A 7,451-nucleotide genomic window follows, 5' to 3' on the forward strand; every position below is an offset into this window, starting at 1 on the left:
GCCGTCTAGATGTCACTCACAGTGACAGAGGAGAAAACTGGGGTCCAGCGTGCTAAGGAAGTTTTCCAAGGTCACATAACCAGTTGGTGGTGAGATTTAGGCTAGTGTGATTTACAAAGTCCTGTTGGGTGGGAGTACTCAGGGTTCTTCAAAGCACAGGTTCTGGAGTCAGACAGCATAGATTCAAATGCTGGCCCTGTCACTTACTAGCCATGTGACCTTGGACACATTATACCTTTCTGTCATTCAGTTTCTTCATCACTTCAAAAAGTACATGATCACATATTGTTGTAAGAATAAATGAGTTAATACATCTCAATAACAAGTTCACAATCCCTTATTCACAATTCTGAAATCTAAAAACTCTGAAGACCAAAAGTTTTCTCATAAGTTTTAGTAAATTATTTGGTGGCAAAACCTGACCTGAACCTATCTGTCATCTTTACTCCATTTGATGAGATGCAGCAATATTAATGTGCTTGATTTCAGGTGCTTCCTGAGACCCTGCAGAGGGAGTTATACGATACATACAATATATTGTATAAGCAATATATTTACTCTCTAAAATCTGACAAAATTCTGATTTCCAAAGCACATATGGCCTCAAGGCTTTCAGATAAAGAATTGTGAACCTGCCCTTGGAACAATATCTGCCACATTTCTAGAGTAAAAGATAAATTGCCCATGCTCAATGCAGCCTGGAGGGCTCATGCAATGCTACCAATCCCAAAGCCCATTTTGAAGACAGGATGAATTAAGAGAGAAAAGTGATGCAAAGCTCAACACAGCGAGTCACAGCCCTTTTACTGCTGCTCATATAAACATGGTATTCTGGCTGGAAAGCAGTCTAAGCCTCTTGAAATAATCTAAAGCACTCAGTACTGGGCATCAATATGTATAACATATATAAAAATCAGACAAGTACTGTTGCAGCACCTACTGTATGCTCAGCACTGTAAAGATACTACATAGTCCTTCTATGCTTACCATGGAAATGAGGAAGACAAGCATGCAGTTAGAAAACAAAGAAAATGGTACACAATAATGTGCTAAATTGCAGTGGCACAGGCTAGATGCTGAGATTAAAAGGGAAAGAACATTTTATGGAAGAGGGAGGATTAGATGAAGGCAGTTTATTATTAGTTATATGATCTTGGGAAACATAGTCTCTCTGAGCCTCAGTCTTCACATCTGTAAAAGAGGCTTGTTTTGATGGCAATATTTTATATACAGTGCCAGATACATAAGTAGGGAATAAATATTAGTTTTCCCTGTCAGCTGGCTCTTGAAGAAAGGTAAAGGCTCATGAGAATGAACATGAATTGTGCGTCCTTACTAGAGTACAAACTATGTGTTGAGAGAATTATGGGAAATCAACCTGGAATGGTGAGGCTGATTTCCCATAATGGAGCGGCACATGGATGGGCAGAGATACTTTAGAAAGTCTTGCCTTGAAGTGATGAGAAATAGGGAACTGTGGATGACATTTAAGGAAAGAATAACATAACAGCAGTGCTGAAAATTACTTTCTAGAATGTAGAGGATCAGGAGGGAACCAGGAGCCAGCTAAGTGTCTATAATAGCAATCCAATGTAGCACCTGGCCTTTTGTTGGTGGGGTAGGTGAGTAGACATGACATCTTTAGACTAGAGAAAACAACAAACAATTCCTTGTATGTAGCATAGCCATTTACCATCTTAATAAAGTCTGTTTCATTGCAACCTGATAGGCAAGTGCTTGGGACAAATGAAAGCTCAAAATTCTTTACCTAGTTCTCAAAAAGACTTACATACATGCCGGGCTGAGTAGTGTGGCAGATGAAAAATAGGGCATTTTCAATCTAATTAAACTAAAGAACTTCTGCACAGCAACAGAAACTACCATCAGAGTGAACAGGCAACCTACAGAATGGGAGAAAATTTTTGCAATCTACTCATCTGACAAAGGGCTAATATCCAGAATCTACAAAGAAACAAACTTACAAGAAAAAAACAAACAACCCCATCGACAAGTGGGTGAAGGATATGAACAGACACTTCTCAAAAGAAGACATTTATGCAACCAAAAGACACATGAAAAAATGCTCATCGTCACTGGCCATCAGAGAAATGCAAATCAAAACCACAATGAGATACCATCTCACACCAGTTAGAACGCCAATAATTAAAAAGTCAGGAAACAACAGGTGCTGGAGAGGATGTGGAGAAATAGGAACACTTTTACACTGTTGGTGGGACTGTAAACTAGTTCGACCATTGTGGAAGACAGTGTGGTGATTCCTCAAGGATCTAGAACTAGAAATACCATTTGACCCAGCCATCCCATTACTGGGTATATACCCAAAGGATTATAAATCATGCTGCTATAAAGACACATGCACACATATGTTTATTGCGGCATTATTCACAATAGCAAAGACTTGGAACCAACCCAAATGTCCATCAGTGATAGACTGGATTAAGAAAATGTGGCACACATACACCATGGAATACTATGCAGCCATAAAAAAGGATGAGTTCATGTCCTTTGTAGGGACATGGGTGAAGCTGGAAACCATCATTCTCAGCAAACTTTCTCAAGGACAAAAAACCAAACACCCCATGTTCCCACTCCTATGTGAGAATTGAACAATGAGAACACATGGACACAGAAAGGGGAACATCACACACTGGGGCCTGTTCAGGGCCCTCGGGGGAGGGGGGAGGGATAGCATTAGGAGATATACCTAATGTAAATGATGAGTTAATGGGTGCAGCACACCAACATGGCACATGTATACATATGTAACAAACCTGCACATTGTGCACATGTATCCTAGAACTTAAAGTATAATAATAATTTTAAAAAAAGAAAAATAGGGCATTTTCTAAACATAGCACTAATTCTTTGAGCAGTTCAGAACAGCCAGGGCTAGGCAGTAGCCCAGGGTCTCAGGTGTCAGAGAAATGTATTCTGCCCTCCTAAGATAATCAAGGTCAAGGCAGCCTTCTGCAGCTATGTACAACTTTTCCTTCTCCTGCTCTGTTACTCTGTCCTGTTCAGAGTGCACTTCTGGGTTGCAGGGACACAATGACTGTCATGTAATGTGAGGATTTACCTCAGCCAGTGGACTAACATGAGAAACCTGTTCTTAGAGCATGGCTCCCAGATAGGCAACAACACAGGGAAGACACACACACCATGTTTTATTTGTGTGAATGAAATCACACAACCAAAACTCAGTGTTTTGGAAAGCTGGGTGATTTTTTCCCCCGTCTCATGTAACACATGTGGCTTACTATGCATTCCTCAAGTCTTCAAGTCTCCTTGATTATAAAGGGCTGCTTGAAGCAACTATCAACCTAACATAACACCTAGCAGGTATTTTTAAATTTTTTAAATACATGTTAATTGATCTTGTCCCACTTGTGCAGTAAAGCAAATGTGTCTCTCTTCTATTTGTGCATTATGGTTATAGATGGACTTAATTTTAAAGAAACCAATCAACCCACCGCTACTACCCACCTGGGGCCACAAAACACTTTTGAATGAGGGAGAATAATGTCAAATGTATCAAATACTGACTGGGAACAGCAACTTTAAAAAAATGATTGGAATACCTGGACTAGACTGTTTTCAAAAAAGGAGTTGAAATTTATTCTGCAAGCACTGTGCTCAACTAGGTGTATTTTGTGTGCCCCTAGATTTGCTGATGACATCCTCCTTTAGGAAGACAGATGAATGTGAAATGCCTCACTCATCAAAATTACAGAGAAATAGAATATTTTTGCCTGTTTTTCTTTTTGCCACCAAAGACCCCTTTTACCTGCTCATTTTAAAATTTTATCTAATCAATAATTTGCTTCATCTACTTTAAGCTCAATTTTCTTTCAAAATTGTCTCATATGTTAATACCCAGAAGAAATATGAGTAATTTCATTAAGTTCATAGTTTTACTTCTTATGATGCCATAGGAGTAAAAAATATAAAATAATTTTTAAAAGTTTTACTTCGGCTGGGCTCTAAATAAAATCCCAACTATCTCCAGCTGCTCCTTCAAACCTTTATTATTGACAAGACACCTAACTCTACCCCTAACCATGTCCACCCATCTTCCTTCCCTGATCCTCAAAACATGGATTTGATTATTATTTTTTTAATGGGTCATCTCAAGTGAATTCGATTTTCCCCTCACCCAACCAGACACCAAATTTGTCCTCTTTCATTTTCTCCCAAGTTGAAGAAGGTCCCTGAAGAAAATCTTTCCGTAACTATTAGTACTCATTTCAGCATATCTAATAACTTAATCAACTTTCTTTCTGTTCTCCTCTATCTTCAACCTATCCCTCAACTGGCTATCCACTCAAATTTTTCTTTAATCTCCATCTACAGCCCTCTTTATACTCACAGACAAGTAATCTACTTTTATTCTCTAACTTTATAGAACAGTAAAATTAAGCAAGTAAAAAGAATAACCAATAAAGGGTTGCCATTTTTTTTAAGTAAAGACACAAATGTAACAGACTATCCTCCCAAATCAGTATTATTTAAAAAAAAGACTTAATTTTTTTTTTTAGAAAAGAGCATACTTTCAGAACAAAGGTCTCTAATAATCAATTTTTTTTAAACAAGGATATTATATTATCATTATTTTTGCTACTTGAATGTAGAATAATTTTTAAGAATTGACCGTATTTGGGAGCTGATGATCTACTCTCCAGACACCATTTAGCCACCTGAAAACTGGCTCTTCCTAACTGCAGAAGCTGTTCTTACGGAAACCCATTAATGACTAATTATCAAATCCAAAAGACACTCTTCAACCCTTCCTCAGCCTCTCTGCAGCACGCTTCTAGATCACTTTCCAACAGAAGTTATCACTACATGTTGGGTTTCCCACACTTCTGGTTATTCCTGTCTCCTTTGCACCTTGCCTACCCACTAAACAAAGTAGGCCCTAGGATTCCATCTCTGGACTTCTTTTCTTGCTGTATTCTTTCCTTAAAGCTTAATCCATTCATGTCTAAACACTGGTGAATTCCTAAATCAATTTCTAGCCCAGTTCTTTTTCCTGAGCACCATATCCATATCTGCAATTGCCTCTGGACATCTTTACTATCTCACAGGCAGACTAACACACATTCAAAATGTTAGTGATCTCCTCATTCCATACAAGGTACACTTTTTCTTTGCCCTGTCTCATTGAATAAGAGCACCAATAACCCAAACTGACTTTGAATCTTTACTCTTCCTTAGTTTTCTCATCCAATTAGCAACCAAATCTCACTGTTTATAAATATTTCTCAAATTCATCTCTTTCTCACATTCCCACTGCCTTAGTTGAAGCACCATAATCTCTCAACTGTACTACTTTAAAGACCTGTTGAAGTTTTTACACAGAAACAAGGCCCTGGCACAATATTTTCCATACGCAATTTTCTGAGAATTAAGATCCACAAATCTAAGGAAGGTCAAGAACCATGGTCCTTGCACACTTAATAAGAACCAGGTGAAAATTTAAAAAAACAAACAAAAAACACAAACCACCAAAAAACCTGGTCCCAAATCTTTCCCTCCCTATGGAACACAGGATTTTTGGGTTTAATATTTGGAAAGTTGCACAAGGGAAGTATTTGTAGTACTAGTAATGTTATTCTTAGGCTGAGTGCTGGTTACATAGGTGTCTAGTAGTGAAAACTAAGAGCTGAACACTTCAAATATGTATCCTTTTAATGTACACAGCATACTTAAATACAAAATAGTACCCCAGAATTTTAGGCAGAGTAGTCTCCCTAGCATGACAACTCTTGATCTGCCTTTACAGAAGGGCAGCCTTACCTCCTGTCACATTCCCAATTCACCAAGCAATCAGGAGTTCAATTTGTAGCTACCAGTTATCTCACAATTCCCCTGCCTTCAGATACTATTCATCTTCCCTGGTCTCATCTTTTAGCTTCATCTTAAGTATCCTCTTGATTTAACTTTTTCCTTCCCTTCTCTTCTAGATACTTCATTTCCCTCTCTAGAGCCTTCTGCATACTTTTATAATTTTCTTGGGAAACAGAAATGGACACTTAACTGCTTTTTTTATTTTTATTTTTATTTTTTGAGACAGAGTTTTGCTGTTGTTGCCCAGGCTGGAGTGCAACGGTGCAATCTGGGCTCACCGCAACCTCAGCCTCCTAGGTTCAAGCAATTCTCCTGCCTCAGCCTCCCGAGTAGCTGGGATTACAAGTATGTGTCACCATGCCTGGCTAATTTTGTATTTTTAGTAGAGACGGGGTTTCTCCATGTTGGTCAGGCTGGTCTCAAACTCCTGACCTCAGGTGATCCGCCCGCCTCGGCCTCCCAAAGTGCTGGGATTACAGGCGTGAGCCACCGCGCCCGGCACTGCTTTTTTAAAAAAATGAATTTTTACGTAAAAATGGCCATACTGCCCAAAGTAATTTATAAATTCAATGCTATTCCCATTAAGCTACCACTGACTTTTTTCACAGAACTAGAAAAAAACTACTTTAAATTTCACATGGAACCAAAAAAGAACCCACATAGCCAAGACAACCCTAAGCAAAAAGAACAAAGCTGGAGGCATCACACTACCTGACTTCAAACTATACTACAAGGCTACAGTAACCAAAACAGCATGGTACTTGTACCAAAACAGATATATAGACCAATGGAACAGAACAGAGGCCTCAGAAATAACACCACACATCTACAACCATCTGATCTTTGACAAACCTGACAAAAACAAGCAATGGGGAAAGGATTCCCTATTTAATAAATGGTCCTGGGAAAACCAGCTAGCCATATGCAGAAAGCGGAAACTGGACCCCTTCCTTACACCTTATAGAAAAATTAGCTCAAGATGGAATAAAGATTTAAATGTAAAACCTAAAACCATAAAAACCCTAGAAGAAAACCTAGGCAATACCATTCAGAACATAGGCATGGGCAAAGACTTCATGACTAAAACACCAAAGTTAACTAAAACACTAAAGCCACAAAGGCCAAAATTGATGAACAGGATCTAACTAAACTAAAGAGCTTCTGCACAGCAAAAGAAATTAGCATCAGAGTGAACATGCAACCTACAGAATGGAAGAAAATTTCTGCAACGGCACCATGCAGAATGACACCATGGCACATGTATACCTATGTAACAAACCTGCACATTCTGCACATGTATCCCAGAACTTAAAGTATAATTTTAAAAAAATGAATTTTTAGGGTTCTATGTTTTTTATAAGCAATGATTTGTATATGCAGTCAAGAACTGTTCACTGTTACTGGAGTTCTGAGTTGTCCAAGGATTTTAAAATTATGAAATTTCTATAAATTCCAGATTCATGTCCAAGGATATTAAGAATTATGTAGGAATACTTCATACAACCATAGCCTCAAACTACTATGAGGTCAACAGCAGCCAGTGCTTCTGTTATGGAAGATAACCATACATGAAACTGATGTGA

The sequence above is a fragment of the Nomascus leucogenys genome, chromosome 1a (genome assembly GCF_006542625.1).
Source record: "Nomascus leucogenys isolate Asia chromosome 1a, Asia_NLE_v1, whole genome shotgun sequence".
Lineage (NCBI taxonomy): Eukaryota > Metazoa > Chordata > Mammalia > Primates > Hylobatidae > Nomascus > Nomascus leucogenys.